Here is a 19,686-nt window from a genome sequence, read left to right as displayed (position 1 = left end):
ACTGAGCAGGGGCAGGGACTGAACCCGCAACCTCATGGTTCCTAGTCAGATTCGTTAACCACTGCGCCACGACGGGAACTCCTTACTAACTTTGTTTGTTTGTTTGTTTGTTTTGGTCTTTTTAGGGCCACACCCACAGGATATGGAGGTTCCCAGGCGAGGGGTCCATTCGGAGCTGTAGCCGCCGGCCTATGCCACAGCCGCAGCAATGCAGCATCTGCAACCTATACCACAGCTCATGGCAATTCTGGATCCTCAACCCACTGAGCAAGGTCAGGGATTGAACCCACATCCTCATGGATGCTAGTCTGGTTCATTAACTGCTGAGCCACAATGGGAACTCCCCTTACTGACTTATTATCTGCAGGCTTAAAAAACAAAACAAAACGGAGTTCCCGTCGTGGCGCAGTGGTTAACGAATCCGACTAGGAACCATGAGGTTGCAGGTTCCATCCCTGCCCTTGCTCAGTGGGTTAAGAATCCGGCGTTGCCGTGAGCTGTGGTGTAGGTTGCAGATGCGGCTCGGATCCCGCGTTGCTGTGGCCCTGGCATAGGCCGGTGGCTACAGCTCCGATTGGACCCCTAGTCTGGGAACCTCCATATGCCGCGGGAGCGGCCCAAAGAAATAGCAAAAAGACAAAAAAAAAAAACCAAAAAACAACAAAACAAAATGAAAGTATAATGACTGCCATCAAGACACTTTGGAAAACACTAAAAGTTGAAAAAGAAAAACAATACTCCCAAGTTCCACCAATAAAAGACAAAATACTAAAAGAAAATAAAAATAATTTATAATCTCACTTCTCAGAGATTACTAGTATAAACATTTGGTATTTTTTTCTTTTAATGAAACTGAGATCATGTAAGCTCAAAATACTGCTTAAACTTTCTTCACATAACATTTTTCATTAACAGCTGAGATCTTCTTGGACAAAGGGATATATATGGCAACTCTGATCCCTTCGTAAAGTAGTTTCTATTGTTTTAAAGGTCAAAGGGAAGTTTAGGATTCCCAAGAAGTGATCAGCAATTTCAGCAGTGTTAAATGTAGCTCAGGAGGCTTCTCGATTTTTTTTTTTCTTATAAATGGTAGATTTTTTTAGAAATTAGTATTTAATAGCAAAAAGAGATAAATTGACTTGGAGAGAATATAACTTAAAAGCACGTTCTCTTCCCAGTAATCGGTTCACTGGAGGAAACCATTCTCTTATTCTAGGTTTATTATTGAATTAAATGATTTTTCTACTTAGTACTCTGACTCAACATAGAGATGAGCTGTGGATAATCCCATTCCGTGGAACTTTACTGAAAACCAAAACTGTTACTTCTCATGGGCAATAAATAGAGCCCAGAGTCAAGAGAGCCCAGAGTATGGATTAAACCCAGGCTGCCTGGATTAAAATCTCACCTCTGCTACTTGCTAGCTGTGTGACCCGGTATAAGTTGCTTGACCTCTCTGTGCTATAGTGTTCATATCTGTAAGATGGGGGTGGAAACATAGTGCCCACTTCATAGAGTTATTGGAAGGGTTAAAACACCTTCATACCTGTCAAGTGCTTGGAAGAGTAATTCTACAAAGTATGCATGGCCACCTGACTATTATTAAGAGTATCTTTCTATGTGATTAACCCTTGTTCCCGGTTCTCAGTGTTCGTATTTGCACGTCATGCTGTTGACCTTCACGTTTGTTTCTTTTCCTTAGATCAAGTTCTCTAGGGTTTTCATCATGACTTCTGTGTAATCTTACGTTCGCTTGCCTTTTCCGAAATGGTCCTTATTTCCTGTCCTCGCCTCTCATCCCTTTGCCCTCGCAGCCCTGGGGAGACTTCCCGGCAGAGGATTTTGGGATTTCACCGGGACAGGATCTCTCCCTCCATACACCCCATCTCGCTTGCCAGTTCCCATATTCCCAGAAGGCAGGCCACGTGCCTGTCTAGCAGGAACACTGCCTGACTGAACCTGTGACTAATTGGAAAACCCTGCGTGTAGGATTTTTGTCGTTTTTCTGTTTAATCGTTACCCGCTTCCTGTTCCTGGAAGGAAGAAAAACGGGGCCAATGTCAGTGTTGTGGGAGCTGCAGGCTGATCCCTGGGGGTCCTGCCTGGGGCAGCTGCTCCCTCACCTCCAAGGCTCAAGCTTTTTCCCTGTCCCCCCCAGTTAACCCTCATGTGCTTCATGGTCTTTTCCTGTCTGTTGGCTTTGTATTCAAAGCTGGAAACTTTGTGGGGATAGCATTTAGCAGTGTTTATACCTATGGCCACTGATAACAGCAATACGAGCTGACCTTTGCTGAACACTTAACTCTGTGCTAGGACCTTGGTTAAACCTGAGTCCATCTCATTTCTTGCTCAGAAACCATTCTATTATTATCTGCATTTTGGAGATGAGGAAACTGAGGCACCAGGAAGTTAATGGACTTGCCCGGGGTCTCATAGCCAGGAAGCCTGTTGAATGAATACAGTGCATCAAAGAAAAAGCTGGTTTCCGCTTTGCCTCTTTTCTTTCTAGGGAGCAACTTTGGTTGAGAGCCTGGGCCCTGCTTGCAACAGACCTCAGTTCAAATCCTGGCCATTCATTCCCCAGATGGCTGACCTTGACTTTAATGTCTCCGTTTCAAAGATGGGTTTCTTTGTAACATCCAAGAGTCTTGAAGATTAAAAAAAAAAAAAAAAAGATAATGCAAGTAGAGATACCAGGCTCATAAATAAGCACTCGGTAAAGGTTCACTGCTGTTAGTGGCTGGTGGTTGTCACTTAAAATAAATGCACAACCGAAAAGTCGAGAGTTAAGTTTTATTTGAGGCAAAATTAGGACTTAAGCCTGGAAGACAACATCTCTGGTAGCCTGAGAAAGCCGCTATGACGAGGCGATAGGGGAGCCAGGATATATAGGCGCTTTTGCAACCCAGGGCAGGTAGTAGGAACAGAAGATTTCCAGAAAACCAGACATCTCAAGTTAAGGAATCCAGCACATTTCTAAGGGAAGAAGCAAAGGTCTAGGCTTTCTGGAATCATTCCTTTGATAGGCACCTAAGAGATCAGGTCCAGTCGTCTTTGTTTCTTTCCTGAGTTCCCTCAGGGCTCACCAGCTCACCCTTGGGAGTGGCTTCGCTCACAGATGACTGCGACATCTTTTTGTTTCTAGAAAGAATATTCAGTGAAATTCAGCCCCAAAGAGGGAAGGGAGACATCAGGGTGTCTGTGATAAAGGTGAAGGGGGAGGTACATGCGGCCACGCACACATTTTACAGAAGTTTGCTGCTGGTGTCGTGAAGGTTCCTACTTGTCACAGACATTAGTCATCATGAAGCATTTTAGTGTTTTTCTAGATATGAGGAGATGCAAGAATTGAGCTCATAAAGTCTTCTCCTAAAAATATCTGACTATCTGGAGACCTGTTCTCCAGTTTTCCCAGAGCACAGCGTCTCCCTCCTGGTCTCCACCCTGAGCTCTGCTCAGGGGCTGCTGTGGGTCGGCAGCTGCCGTGGCTCCTGATTTAATCTATGTAGGGCAGATGGCAAGTGCCAAACCCCAGTTCACATGGTGAAGTGGGTGAATATCCCAGAGGCCTTGGATGTGGGGATGGTGAACCCATCCTCCTGGAAAAATCACTCAGTACCTCCCTCTCTCCCTCTATAGGGTTGGGCACCCAGCACTTTCCCTTTTGAAGCCCTTGCTTACCAGCTTCAGCCAGCCTGACAACACCTCTTGTTTTCCCACGTGGTTAGTTTGTGGTTGTCTTCTGCACACTGGAAATTGCTTGGCTGGACTCTGACCCTTGCAGAGGTGGGTTATACCCAGAAACCAGGAACCTAGCTCTTGGAGGCCAGGTGCTCTGCACCAGCACCCTCTCTGTGATGCTCCAGGGGAGTCACTGGTTGCTAAGGGCACCCCTCCTCTGTGGGCCCCCCTCTTGCTATTTCTGCCAGAAATAGGCCTGCTGAGCCTGTCTTCTTCCCATTTGGTGGTTTTGTTCTGGCACTTGCTGGTTAGCTTCTTCCCATCATTTAAATCATTTCTGACCTACTTCCTGCTTGCCTCTTGCGGCGGGGAATGTGCAGGAGCAGATCTGGTAGGGCTCACATCCCCGTAGGAAAGGGGCAGTGCCTTTGGTGAGGGTCTGTCAGCTCCACGCCTTTGGGGACACAGCCGTTTGGAATGTGACAGGGTCCTGTGAAAGTCCAGTGGAGGGCCAGTTCCTGACGCTGGGTTTGGGAGCATGCTGCTATTTGTGGCCTTCCTTTGAATCTTTGCTGACTGGAACCTTCTTTTGATCTCCATGACAAAGGGACTTGCTGGTCTATTTACATCTTTTGGAAAAGGCTGATCCAACAAGTGGGTAAAGCTCTGGGGTAGGTCAGTTTTCTGGCTCTGAAAGAGCCTATTTTTACATGTTTTTATTCTGTCAAGATTTGGCAAATGAGCACATGGGGACACTAGACATTCTCTTACACCAAAATAGCATCTTTACAAAACTTCTTATCCAATTGCAGTCAAAGTGGATGCTCCATCACTAATGGAGGAGCCCCTTTGGAAAGATGGAATCTGCTTCCACGGTTTGCAGGTTCCATGTGGCGAAGTGTTGAAGATACTCCCATCGTGTTCCAGGAACGGTGGGAGGGCTAGGCGTGCAAAGAAAGGCCACTTTCCCCTCTCCTTGGGGAGACAGGTTTGTTTGACTTAAATTGGCCTTTTCCTGTCAGTCTGTCACGCTGTGGGTTTCCTGACGTTGGCCACGGCATGTCCGAGTGATGTGTTTGTGGTGAAGTGGGTGGGGAGGCTGTCAGTGGCTCTGAGTGTTGGATCTTCTGCTTGGCTCATTTCTCTGCCTCTTTCCAGTGATGTCCTGTTAGACCATTGATTTATTTGCAAACATGAGGATCACATCCACCCTCTTGGCTGTCTCCTTGGGATTTCAGATACAAATTTCAGAGGTTTCAGATACAATAATGAATGAATAATGAATAAAGCATCAAGTGTGTCTGAGTGGCAACTTTTATATCTTGTGTGTCTCTAGCTAATAATGCGTATGATTGAAGATCTTCTTCCTCCTTTCCCCTTCTTTCTTTCCCTTCCTTCCTTCCTACCTTCTTTCTTTCTGAAAGAGATTTAGATGCCATGTATCTGACATGGTTTGTACTAGTTACATTTGTGACAACTATTGAATTGCTTCTGAGTGCAATAGTTTGGGAGTAATAATGTGAAAACGTATACCTGGGGACAAGATGTTTTTCAATAGATGGAAAAAAGTCTTCCTTTTACTTTCATAATAGTTACAGAGGAGTGACATGTACTTTTGAGGGATCTTCCCCTTTTTGCAATTAAAATTAATATTGGGAAATTTTATGCTGCTGAGAATTTTTTAAAGAATGAAGTCAATACAACTTTCATCTTGCTGCGGCTGACTTGACTCCTTTTTCATGAAAATGATTTTTATATTTAACAGGATGCATGCAGATTCCAGTGTTGATCACCCATAATAGGGTTATTTGGAGAGAGGCAGCTTTAAGGCATTCAAGGGGGTAGGGAGGTGGCCCTGGGCTCCAGCGTAGCTCTGTGGTTGGTTGGTGATGGTTTAACCCACCTGTTTACCCTGAAGTATGTGTCACTTACTAAGTAAAACTGAAAACCAATGTCTACCCTTACAAACACTATTAAATAATGTGGCTAAGAGTACGGGGGTCCTGGGATCACGTGACCTGGCTTGACTCCTGTCCCACCACACATGAGGACTTGTTATGGAGCTTCCAGGGGCCTCAATTTCCACATCCACACATGGGGGTAATGAAACAACCTCCTTATGGATACTGTGGAAATGAAATAAGCATGAAGTGTCTAGAACAGTGCCTGGTGTACTGCAAATACTTGGTAAGTGCTGCCCTGCAGTTACCTTAACGTCGCACCTCATTCTTTATAACACACCACTTTTAGGAAAGAATTTAAACATGAAGAACAGACTTGTGGTTGCCAGGGAGGGAGGGGGAAAGGGGTACGATGGACAGGGAGTTTGGGGTTGTGGATGCAAACTATGACATCCACAACCCAGCTGTAAGTTGCAGTTCGTTTGAATAAGTACCATAGGAGTAGAGAAGGGAAGTAATTAGTGTGAATCTGGGAAGAAAATAGACTTATACTAGGTTTCAGAATGGATAAGCAATGAGGTCCTGGTGTATACAGCACAGGGAACTATATCCAGTCTCTTGGGGCAGAACATGGTGGAAGATAATAGGAGAAAAAGAATGTATATATATCTATGTATGACTGGGTCACTTTCCTGTACAGCAGAAATTGGCACAACATTGTAAATCAACTGTAAAATTAAGTGAAAACTATAAAATAATCTAAAGTGAATATTAAATTTCCGAAGTCCCATTGCTTTGCAGTCATATCAAGCAAATAGTTTTTTAAAAATTCCACTTCTTGGGAGTTCCCGTTGTGGTGCAGCAGAACTGAATCTGACGAGGAACCATGAGGTTGCAGGTTCGATCCCTGGCCTTGATCAGTGGGATAAGGATCTGGCGTTGCTGTGAGCTGTAGGTCACAGAGGCAGCTCAGATCTGGCATTGCTGTGGCTGTGATGTAGGCTATTACAGCTCCAGCTCCAGTTAGACCCTTAGCCTGGGAACCTCCATATGCCGCAGGTGCAGCCCTAAAACGCCAAAATAAATAAATAAATAATAACAAAATAAAAATTCCACTTCTTTCTCAAATAGAATAGAATCTTTACAATTTGAAAGATGCGGAAGGGTCTACAGTGGAAGTCGTGCTCCACCCCTGTCCTCCAGCCACCCAGCCCATGCCCGGGAAACTGACAGTGCTATGAGTAACTAGAGGCTTTAAAAAAAAATCCCCAAATGGCCAGGTCTGAAAATAGCAAAAGAAGGAGGAGAGGCTGAGGAAGTGGTAGGAGAACAGAGAAATGATGGGAGAGATTTAACAGGGGTCCAAACTGCTGAGCCATCTCTGACCCTGTAGCCCCTGGGCATCGCCCTTGCTTACACCCCCTCTCAGGACCCCTTGATGTGCCCCACCCTTGGAAGTCCACCCCAGGCCCCTCAGCCGCTTCTGTCTTGGGGTGTGGTTGGTGGTGTCCTGGCCTGTGCCCCAAGGCAGACCCTGACAGGCTGACCTTGCCTCCGTGTGGGCTGAGCCCAGGTCAGATGAGCCTTCTTCTGTGTCATCTGAATGCAAACCATTGTTTGAGGTGCTCTGGAAGATTTTGGAAGAGTCTAGCAGTTGAGATTGTCTTATTTGTCAGAACACTGGTATCCTAACCTTAATCCCTCCCCCAGGAGTAGCTCTGGGGCTGTAGTTTTCTATGCTCCATCTTCTGGTGGCCTTGAAGAATTGTGTTTGGTTAGGAAGTTCTGTGGCTTTGAAACATTACTTCAAATGGGAAACCCAAGACAGTTGTAGAGAATGCTAGGGACTTTCTTTCACTCTGTGAAGTTAGTTTTTCCCTTCTAGTTTGAGTGGAAACCCGCGATGGTAAATATTTACAGTTTCCATCATTATTTTTAAATATCTTTGTTTCTGTATATTGACGTCACTCCAGTTTCGGTTCTTTGTTCTGGTAGCTACCTGGGGTTCAGGAGTGATACAGTTTTGTTCCCACCTCCTGCCCATCAAGATTGTTTGTTCCCTTTTTGTCCAAATTTAGTTTTTCTGAAATCTAGTATAACGTCCATTTTCTTCCCGGATTCACACTTATTACTTCCCTTCTCCAGTCCTGTGGTACGTATTCAAGGAAACTGCCGCTTACAGCTGGGTTGTGCTCCAGACATTCCTTTTTGAGTAATTGGGTTGGAAATTGAAATGCATTTTCCCATTAAAATAATAATTAGGCTCCCACAAGGGTATTTTATTATTATTATTTTTAATATTGCATCATTTAAAAAATATCTCTAATAAAAAATGTCAAATGAATACAAATATCCACATTGATAGGATGTGTAACAATCATTTTAAGAGTATATGATTATTTAAAATAGTTAATAAACATATACTATTTGATAAGCACTCCAGAAGTAAGAGATGCCATAAAAGGATATTTTAAAAAAAATGTAAAATGGAACTTAGTGAACTTTTATTACGGTAAAGTTGAAAGAATGGTACAGTGGATCACTGTGTACTAACCACTTGGATTCAACGTTCTGCCATATTTGCTTGTTTATCCATCCATCTATCCATCCATCCATCCATCCACCTGTTGGGGAGATGGTTCGGATCGTCAGTGTCGGAAAATGAGACACATGAACACGGGGAGATCTCGACCAGGCTCTTTACTTCTGTAGAAGGGCGCGGGTACTCAAAAAGCGCACGCACAGAAAAGACATTATCCCTAACGCAGGTGATGTACCTGTCCCCTTCCCATTGGTCAGGTCAGGGCACACATTCTTCCCCACTGGCTAATTTGAAACAAATTTTTACTGGGAGAAGAGGGAAAGAGGAGGGAGGTACCAGGAAGGCGTTTCAGCTGAAACCCAAGCAAAATGGAGTCACCAAGATTTCCTTTGATAGAAAAGACGTTATGTTACTTTCCACACACCCCATCCATCCATTCATCTATCCACCTACATTTTGCGGAAGTATTTGAAATCAAGTTGTAGACACTGTTACATTTCACTCTAAATTCCTCTGCCATCGTCTTGTAAGATTAAGGACTTCCTTCTACATAACCGCAATACCGCCATCCTAACTAAGAAAATAAACAATAAGTCTCTAATACTGTCTAACCCAGTTTCCTGTTGTCTTCAAGATATCCTCTATTGCTGTTCTAAAATTTTTATTACTGTTTAAATTTGGAATCTGGAGTTCCCATTGTGGATCAGTGGGTGAAGACCCTGACATAGTGTCTGTGAGGATATAGGTTCAACCCTGGCCTCCCTCAGTGGGTTAAGGATCCAACGTTGCTGCAAGCTGCAGTGTAGGTCCCAGATGTGGCTCTGATCTGGTGTTGCTGTGGCAGTGGAGTAGGCTGGCAGTTGCAGCTGCGATTCAACCCCTAGCCTGTGAACTTCCATATGCCACAGGTGCACCCCTTAAAAAAAATTGCAACCAGGCTCCAATCAAGTTTTACTTGTTGCCTTTTGTCATTATTAGTTCCTAACAAAAACTGTCTACAGACACATTTCTCCAAGTACAGGGGCACAGGTGTGGAAATCTCTGCTTTCCTTTCCTGCTCTGAATGCCAGTCTCTAGATCCTGCGATGCTCCTGCAGCCCTGAGTTCTCCATTTGGGCACCTTCCAGGGTGCAGCTGGTCTCTTCCAGGTATTAGCAGAAACCTCAGGACAGCTGCGTTTTTCAAGGGCCCTCTTAGCCAAATGTATCTGTCAATGGGTGTTCGCAGCTGGACAGTGCTGACTTACACACCTTTTGCTGGAAAAGCTTATCTGTTCCCATAGTGGGTTTTTCTGTCTAGAGTCAAGGGTTCTTTTTTCCAGCATCGGGGGAGCATTTTGAGCATTTTGACAAAATAAAGGTAATCTACACATTGGGAGAAATTTGTATCATGGCTGGGTGGGCTCTAGGCAGGTTGGCCCCATCTGGATGTCCCCTTTCTGCCTAGTCACTGCTGCAGAGTGGGGGAGGGTGGGGCTGCAGCAGTGGTTTATCTGGAAGTCATTAGGAAGTTGGCAGCTGCCTGAAGTTTCACTACAAAGTTTAGCACTTATTTATATACTGACTTCTATTGTTTTCCAGTTTCCATATAAGCTCATTCTTTTCATACATTTTTAGCTTTGACAGTTTGGGCAGATGCTGTGTCTCAATCACTGGCCATGGGGGAATGTCTTAAGGCTTCGGTTATTTCCATAGCCAAAAATAGAAATAATTTGGGGATGATTTTGTTTTGTAGAATTTGCTTTGCATTCTACCCTTTCATTAGTGTACACAGTTGCTTTAAACTGTGTTTAAACAATTAACTTAATAAAGGAGGTGGTTTTTTTAGGAGCTGGTAGATCTTAGCTCTGCCAGAGGAAGATTGATTGAGAAGCAGTGTGTGTGGGCTGGTCAGCAGCAAGAGTCAGAAACAGGATCTGCCTGGGTTTACATCCAGGCTCTCACCAGCTTTTAACCATGTGACCTTAGGCAAGTGACATACTGTCCCCAGCTCCAGCTTCTCCTTCTAAAATAATAATAGTGCTCACGCATAGTGTTGTGACCATTGGAAACCCTTGTGGCCTTATTTAAGTCCCCCTTGAGAGGTCTAACCCAACAGATTAATGTTTTTTGGGGGGAGGGTTTTTGTTTTGTTTTGTTTTGTTTTTTGCTTTTTAGGGCCACACCTGCAGTGTATGGAGGTTCCCAGACTAGGGATGGATTCAGAGCTACAGCTGCCGGCCTACACCAGGGCCACAGCAATGCCAGATACGAGGTGTGTCTGCAACCTGCACCACAGCTCAAAGCCGGATCCTTAACCCACTGATCGAGGCCAGGCATCGAACCTGCGACCTCATGGTTCCTAGTCAGATTTGTTTCCGATGGGCCACGACAGGAACTCCTAACAGATTAATGTTTATGCAGCAGACTCGGTGGAATAGGGGTTGTGATAACTCACACAGATCAGAGCAGGTTTTGTCATCAGTGAGTCTGTCAGATTTGGTTTTGCTGTGAAACAAGGTATAAACGCTTTTGTTTTCAGAGCTTTCTGGATTTCTGTCTTGTGGATGAGGGACAGTAGGCTTGTGTTTTCCACTCCAGTAGCATCATCCCAGATGAACTGTGGATGGGGCTAGAGAAGTCGGGGGGGAGGTATGGGAGTTTGAGAACCAGGAAGGACCTTGGCTTCAGTGCATGATTTTTCAGCTGAACAAAACCAAGGCCAAGAGAGGTGAAGTGACCTGTTCAAAATCACAGTGGTAGCGGGGGGCAAAGCCAGATGAAGAACAGCCCTTTTAGAGAAATGCACATCTCGCCATCCTACTCAGTCATCTAGACCAAAAATAGTTGCTCTTGGGTGCTGTGATTTGAATGTTTGCTAAAAAAAATAAAAATAAAATAGGTTTGTGTGTGTGTGTTTAAAAGAAGCATTCCCGTAAATCGACTATATTAAAAATAAATAAATAAAAGGGAAAGGGCAAAAAAAGCAGTGTTCCAACCAAGCTTGATGGGTTATCTAGTTACCAGCCAAGTCCTTTCCCATCACAGAGTTGTTGGGTCACTGCTGGGAAACCCTAGCTTCTGAGAATGTACACCCTGTCCTGATAAAACGGGCAGAATCACTATCGGACCCATCAACATGCTCCTGGCCTTGGTTGGAACAAAGCTGCTTGGGAGAAGTCACGAGGGCCTGCTTATCTGGAGTTTCAGGCTCTTGCCGTCTTCCCCATTATTTCAGCAGCCCTCGAGCTTTGCCCACTGGAGGTGAGGAATGCCCTTTCTTCGCCATTTCTTCTTAGCTCCTCTGACCACTGGGGTCAGTTGGAAATTTAAGAATTCCTTGGAAACCAAGCTAGAAAACTGCTTTTGACTTTTTGGAAGGTTGACTTTGAGCCATTCCTCAGACCCCTTCCTCAGTTTCTTGCCATCTTCTTTTGTGACTTTGTCAGCTTAAGATCTTGGCTAAACAATACATAGTGGGTCCTCAGAATACAGTGAACTAACCAAACCTGGCCGGGGCTGGGAAAAAAAAACCAAGGGGTTTTGATAATCGCTGGCTTTTGTTGCACATTTGTAAGAGCCTAGAACTCCCTGTTTCAGTGGTTCTTGCTGTGTGCAGAGGATACTCACCACGAAGTGAAGGGCTTGTTCTTGACGGGGCAGAGGGAGCCCAGGTTGGGGTCTGCAGAAGGTGGGCTATGACTTGGGAGTTGGGCGGGAGGTCAGTGATGGGGGACAAATAGGATTTTGCAGTTGTTCACCCTGTAAACTGCTCTGAGGTCTGGTGGTGGGCATTTTCCAAACAAATCCTACTTCTTGCTGTGCTAATTGGAGCCCAGGGTTTTGAGATATGGAGAGCCTTTACTCAAGGTTGTGAAATGAGAGCCAGCCAGCATGGAGCATTTTAACAGAAGAGTTGGAAAATGATGACCTCAGGTCAGATGAGAGGGCGAAGCGTCCGAGCAGGCAGGATCCAGACTGCCTGGTTTGCATCTGGGCACAGCCACACAGCAGCAGGGTGACCTTGGGAGGGCTGCTTGACCTTTCTGGGCCGCCTTTCCCTGTCTGTACCATAGGGAGAATACCAGTAACTAAGTTTATTGTGAAGATCCAATGCTTAGCTTAGCTCTGGCTTGCTAGTGCTCCATAGATGTGGTGCTGATTGTTGTTAGTAGAGGAATAACAGACTAGTCTGAGCCATACTTCCATCATTTCTGGAAGCATCCCACCCCAAACCATCTCCATCCTTCCTCTGGTTTAATCAACTTTCCAGTTTGACCCTGATCCCTGGTCCCTGATTCTCTTGGGTCTCTCATTTTCTTTCCTCCCTGCATGGGTTATTAGCCCAGTTGCAGACTTGGGGTGCACCTCTTAGCTATGCCCTGAATGCCTTTGCAGTCCTCTCACTGACCTCTCCCATTTCTTCAAGTCTCTCCGCTAAGCCCCCCTCTTCTGCCCTGGCCCCATTAGTTCGCAGCAGACACCATCTCTTACAGGCTGTTGGGCATCTGTTTCCTTGCTTTCCCTCCACCCACCGCAGAGGACTAACCCACGACCCCCTGCCTCCGGAGAAAGTGCCTTTTTTCCTATTCAAGTGTTTAATGTCTCTTCTTTGGAAATCATCTCTTCCAGCTTCTTCAAGGTCATCACTCCACATACTCTCTCAAACTCTGCTTTTTACTCCTTTTGTTTGTATATAAATGAACGCTTTGGTCTCAGCCACTTCAACCAAAATTCCAGACAAAAAAGCTCTTCCCCACATGCTAAAGGTGAGCTCCCCATCCTTAGTGCTCACAGTGGGCTTCTAGAAAGAGCCAACTCAGCTGTCTCCACTCCTGAACTCAAGGAATCTAGCCTCACCTTCCAGTCTATGAAAGACTTGTCCCTTGGACCCAAGGCCACAAAGATCTCTTGTGGAGTGTTTTTTCCTTCCTATTTAATTAATTTATGTTTTCGTTTTATATATGTATGTATGTATTTTAGGATTTTAAAGATTATTTGTTTTAGTGCGACCACTATGGAGAACAGTATGGAGGTTCCTTAAACAACTAAATCTAGAACTACCAGATGATCCAGCAATCCCACTCCTGGGCATATATCTGGACAAACCAGAATTCTAAAAGATACACGCACCCTAATTTTTATTGCAGCACTATTTACAATAGCCAAGACATGGAAGCAATCTAAATGTCCATTGATAGAGGAATAGATAAAGAAGATGTGGTACACATATACCATGGAATACTACTCAGCCATTAAGAAGAATGACATAATGCCATTTGCAGCAACATGGATAGAACTGGATTATTATACTCAGTGAAGTCAGACAAAGACAAATATCATTTGATACCACTTATATGTGGAATCTAATTGAAATGATACAAAAGAACTTATTTATAAAACAAGCAGACTCATAGATTTCAAAATCAAATTTATGGTTATCAAAGGGGAAAGGTGGGGGAGGGATAAATTAGGAGTTTGAGATTGACATATAAACACTACTATATATAAAATAGATAACTAATGAGGACCTACTGTATAGCACAGGGAAATCTACTCAATATTTTATAATAACCTATATGGGAAAAGAACCTGAAAAAGAGTAGTTATGTGTATATGTATAATTGACTCACTTTGCTGTGCACATGAAACTGACACAATATTGTAAGTCAACTGTACTGCAATAACATTTTTTTAGAACGGTTATTTATTTTAGGATTTTAAGTTTAACTCAAGAAACTATAGAGAAACAGATAGGGAGCAAAGTACGACAGAGGGAAAGTTAAAAAAAAAATTCCGAGTTTCTTCCTAGGTCAGAAACTGATTTTCCATGTTTTCTAGGAACTTCTATGTGGCCCAGTTTCTCAATTCTCTTTTTTTTTTTTTTTTGTCTTTGCTATTTCTTTGGGCCGCTCCCTCGGCATATGGAGGTTCCCAGGCTAAGGGTCGAATCGGAGCTGTAGCCACCGGCCTACGCCAGAGCCACAGCAACGAAGCATCCGAGCCGCGTCTGCAACCTACACCACAGCTCACTGCAACACCGGATCCTTAACCCACTGAGTAAGGGCAGGGACCGAACCCGCAACCTCATGGTTCCTAGTTGGATTCGTTAACCACTGTGCCATGACGGGAACTCCTCAATTCTCTTTTTAAAGATTCTTCCTAGCGTGTTACTTTCTTGCTTTTTTAGATCGTGGTAAGAACACTTAACATGAGAATTACCCTTTTAACCAATTTTAAACACACAATACAGTATTGTGCACCACGAGCACAATGCTGTGTAGCAAATATCTGGAGCTTATTCATCTTGCATAACTGAAACTTTATACCGTTGAATAGCCGCTGCCCATTTCTCTCTCCCCACTGGCTCCTGGCAACCACCATTCTACTCTCTTTCTATGAATTTGACTGTTTTAGATACCTCGTATAAGTGGACTCATGCAGTATTTGTCCTTCTGTGACAGGCTTATTCACTTGGTGTAATGACTTGCAGGTCTGTCTATGCTGTCCTCTATCTTTTTTTTTTTTTTTTGGCTCTTAATGGCTGCACCCATGGCATGTGGAGGTTCCCAGGCTAGGGGTCAAATCAGAGCTGTAGCTGCCAGCCTACACCACAGCTCATGGCAACGCCGGATCCTTAACTCACTGAGTGAGGCCAGGGAATTGAACCTGCATCCTCATGGATGCCAGTCAGATTCTTTTCCGCTGAGCCACAACCGGAACTCCTTCCTCCTTTTTTAAAGCTGAGTGGGAATCGATTATATGTGTGTATCACATTTCTTTATCCATTCAGCCGTCAGGGCACGTTGAGAGCCTTCCTGTGTCTTTCTTGGCTGTTGTAAATAATGCTGCAGAGAACCCGGAAGTGCAGATACCTCTTCGAGATCCTGGTTTCAATTCTTTTTGGACAGATAACCAGCAACGGGATTGCTGGATCATGTAGCGATCCTATTTTCAGTTTTTTTTTCTTCTTTTTTTTTGTCTTTTTTTTTTTTGTCTTTTTGCTGTTTCTTGGGCCACTCCTGCAGCATATGGAGGTTCCCAGGCTAGGGGTCGAATCGGAGCTGTAGCCACTGGCCTACACCAGAGCCACAGTAACACGGGATCCGAGCCGCGTCTGCGACCTACACCACAGCTCACGTCAACGCCGGACCCTTAACCCACTGAGCAAGGGCAGGGACCGAACCCGCAACCTCATGGTTCCTAGTCGGATTCGTTAACCACTGCGCCACGACGGGAACTCCCTATTTTTAGTTTTTTGAGGAACCGCTATTCTCTTTTCCACAGCAGCAGTGCCATTTTGCATTTCCTTCCTATTTTAGTTGTTCTCTTGAAGCATCTGACCTAGCTGACTGCACATTTTTTCTGGAACTTCTTCTGTGTTTAGGTTAGAGCCTCAGCTTCTCTTCCTTGGCTTCCTCATGGAGCAGATCCAGTTGCTCAATGGGTATTTCCATCCAGATTTACTTGTTTCTGTCATGACATGTTCAAAACTGAATGTGTGATGTTATCCTCTCCATGCAAGTATATTGGTTTGCCAGGACCCCTGCTGCAAAATACCACAAACTGGGTGATTTATAAAGGAGAAATTTATTCTCTTACTGTTTTGGAGGCTAGAAGTCCAAGATCAGGCTCAGCAGGGTTGCTTCCTCCTGAGAGCTGTGGGGAAGAATCTGTTCCATGCTTCTCTTCTAGCTTGTGGTGGTTTGCTGGCAATCTTCAGCATTCCTTGGCTTGCAGAAACATCACTTGATCTCTGCCTTCATCTTCACATGGCGTTCCTACTTTGTACATGCCTGCCTCCAAATTTCCCTTTTTAAAAAGGTTAACAGCCGTGTGGGATTAGGGCCCCCCAGTGACTTCACTTTAACTTGATTAACTTTGTGAAGACCCTGTGTCCTAATAAGGACACATTCCAAGGCACTTGGAGTTAGGACTTAAACATACGAGTTGGGAAGGAGGCAGAATTCAACCCATAGCACCATGGAAACTTGATTTTTTTTTCAGATATTTCTCATCTTGGTGAATGGCACCAATTGTCCACCATGTTACACAAGCAGAAACTTGGGCATCAGCCTTTGCAAGTCAGTTGCCCTTATATTAACTTAGGGTTCAGAGCATGCAGAACTTGGAGGCAAAATTTGAAATAGGAATCATAGATAGCATCCAGCAGGTTTACCAGGGAATCTGTGACTCCCAAATGACTGACAACCTCTGCTCTGTACTTTTTTTAAGTGTCTACTACCTTGGTACACAAGTAATACATACATAAGGATTTTAGAAAATCATTGAAAAGCATAAAAATAGGAGCTCCTCCTGTGGCCCAGTGGGTTGAGAATCAAACTGCAGTGGCTCAGGCTGCTCTGAAGGTGCAGGTTTGATCCCTGGCCCAGCACAGTGGATTAAAGGATCTGGCATCACTGCAGCTGTGGTGTAGATCACAGCTGTGGCTTGGATTCAGTCCCTGGCTCAGGAATTTCCATATGCTGCAGGTGCAGCCATAGTAAAAAACAAAAACCATAAAAATAAAATTAATAATTTTCTTATTATTCCATTACTTGGAGTCACTTAATGTTTTGGTCATTTCTTTGTACATTGTATGTCTTCAGGCATTTTTTTTTTTTAACTAGTTAGATCATGCTGTATGTAAGATTCTTGAATCAACCTTTTTTTTTTTTTTGCTATTTCTTGGGCTGCTCCCACGGCATATGGAGGTTCCCAGGCTAGGGGTCCAATCGGAGCTGTAGCCACTGGCCTATGCCAGGGCCACAGCAACGCGGGATCTGAGCCGTGTCTGCAACCTACACCACAGCTCACGGCAACGCCGGATCCTTAACCCACTGAGCAAGGGCAGGGACCGAACCCTCAACCTCATGGTTCCTAGTTGGATTCGTTAACCACTGCGCCATGACGGGAACTCTGAATCAAGCTTTTTAAATTCAACATTGTATCATAAGTGTGTTCCCATATCTTCACAAAATCTTCATAAATAGTTTTAGATTGTGCATATTATTCCATCAAATGGATAGACAATGGTTGACTTAGATATTTTACGGTTATCCCATTGTCAAAGAGCAACTACCTCTGCTAGTAATTTGGACTTCAATAAATTTTTCAGAATTTAGTTATGATTCGGAGTTCCCCTCATGGCTCATTTGTTAACGAATCCAACTAGGATCCATGAGGTTCAATTCCTGGCCTCGCTCAGTGGGTTGAGGATCCGGTGTTGCCATGAGCTGTGGTGTAGGTCGCAGACGTGGCTCAGATCCCATGTTGCTGTGGCTCTGATGTAGGCTGGCAGCTGTAGCTCTGATTAGACCTGTAGCCTGGGAACCTCCATATGCTGCAGGTGCGGCCCTAGAAAAGACAAAAAAAAAAAAAAAAGAATTCAGATATGATTCAACTGGGGGTGAAGAAAGAAGATGAATAGTGTTTCTAAGCAAATTATTAGTGTAAATTGAAGGAATGTTCAACCTACCTAAGTTAATGAATATCTTAGGCATGAATTGTGAGTAGTTACTTTGTGATTTAAAAGTTATTCTTGGGAGAGTTCCTGTTGTGGCTCAGCGGGTTAAGAATCCAACTAGTATCCATGGGGATTTGGATTTGATCCCTGGTCGGTCTCACTCAGTGGGTTAAGGATCCATCATTGCCACAAGTTGTGATGTAGGTCACAGCTGAGGCTCAGATCTGACATTGCTTTGGCTCTGGTGTAGGCCAGCAGCTGCAGCTCCAATTCAACCCCTAGCCTGGGAACCTCCATATGCTGCAGGTGCAGCCCTAAAAAAAATAAATAAATAAAAGTTATTCTTGGAGTTCTTTTATGGCACAACAGGTTAAGTATCCGGTGGCTTGGGCTGCTGCTGTGGCTCGGGTTTGATCCTTGGCTGGGGAACTTCCACATGCCACAGGAGTGGCTAAAAAATAAGATATTCTTAATTGAATTGTTAAGGTAGATCACAGCAGAGTCTCCAGTCAGTGTTTTGCTCTTTAATGGTTCGTTATCGTGTATAACATGTTGGTACAGTGTAACTTTTTGGAATGATGGAATGTTCTTTATCTGACCTGTTGTCCAATACAGAAGCAATTAGCCACATGTGACTATTGAGGACTTGAAATGTGGTTAGTCTGACTGAGAAACTGAGTTTTTAATTTTATCTATTTTTAATTGATTTAAATTTAAATAACTATTTAAATAGCTATTTGTGGTTAGTGGTTACTACAGTGGGTAGTTCGGCCAAGATGTTGACTGCACACTTAAGGTGCTTACCTTTTCCTAAATATTCTTTTAAGTGCTTTACATATTAATGTATTTAATCCTCACAATGACTCTAGGAAGTGTTGGCCAGTTCCTATTGCTATACAAAAAAAATGACTGCAAAGCCTAGTGGCTCAAAACAATAACAGTCATTTATTTTGCATCTGCGACTTGGGCAGGGTTCATGAGAAATGGCTCGTCTCTACTCCATGCAGCATCAGCTGGGACTATGGAATCTCCTTCTAAGATGTCTGCTATTTAGTTGGCAAGTTGATGACCATTATCAGTTTTTCTCCTTGGGGCAGCTTGGGTTTCCTCTCAGTGTGGTGGCTACGTTCCTACAGCAAGTGCCCCAAGAAACCGGAAGTAGAAGCTGCCCATTTCTTAAAGCCAAGGATTTAGAAACTGACCAGACATCACTTCCAGCAGGTTCCATTGGTCAGGCAAAGCACAGAAAATACATTCAAAGGAAGGAGATGTAGACCTCGCCTCTCCATGGGGGCAGTACCGAAGAATTTGGGGCTATGTTTCAACCTCATCATAGAAAGGAACAGTCATTTTGATTCCATTTTACAGATGAGGAAACTGAGCACAGAGCAGTTAAAAAAACATGCCCAAGGTAATAGGTCTAGTAAGTGGCCAAGCTGTTATTTATGCCAGCCAGTCTGACCTTTTAACTACAGTGCATCTCTCTGTAATTCGTTTCACTAATTTAGATTCATATCTTCTTCACTTTTTTTCCATGGTGCAGTAATTATAAGATTAAATGACTGATGGATGCTTGCAAATCACAAACTGTAAATATGTAGTATTGCAAGGGTTTGCAAGCTGTCAAATTAACGATGAACACACATTCTCAACCACCTGCTTCAGGAGGAGCTGCTTGGCTTCAGTTCTGAGTCCCTTTGCTTTCATCCTGTTTCCACTGCTCCCCAAAGAGAATTTATTATCACTTCCAGATTGAAACAGACCACAATTCTGAGTAAAGCCCTTTCAGTCTTAGCATGTCGCCTGTTGTATCTATTGCTGTTGTATGGAATATGTTTTTTTTTTTTTTTTTTTTTTTTTTTTCTTTTTCGTCATTGCTAGGGGTTGAATCGGAGCTGCAGCTGCCAGCCTATGCCATAGCCACAGCAACTCAGGATCCGAGCTGCATCTGCAACCCACACCACAGCTCATGGCAACGTGGGATCCTTAACCTGCTGGTGGAATGTGTGTTTTTTAAAACGGAATTAATAAATAAAGCACTTAGAATTGTAAAAGGAGTTAAATATTTCTATTATTATAAAAGCTCTCAAGGAGTTCCTGTGTGGCACAGCGGAAATG

The 19,686-nt window shown here is 44.0% G+C and overlaps 1 protein-coding gene across 1 annotated transcript in view; it reads left to right on the top strand.

Annotated features, from left to right (window-relative positions):
• Window positions 1-19,686, top strand: part of RELL1 (RELT like 1) — a 72,081-nt gene that overhangs the window by 15,011 nt on the left and 37,384 nt on the right. The window lies entirely within an intron of this gene.

The sequence above is a fragment of the Sus scrofa genome, chromosome 8, assembly GCF_000003025.6.
Source record: "Sus scrofa isolate TJ Tabasco breed Duroc chromosome 8, Sscrofa11.1, whole genome shotgun sequence".
Taxonomy (NCBI): Eukaryota; Metazoa; Chordata; class Mammalia; order Artiodactyla; family Suidae; genus Sus; species Sus scrofa.
Note: the sequence above shows the minus strand (reverse complement) of the source record. Positions and strands in the feature narration are given on the sequence as shown.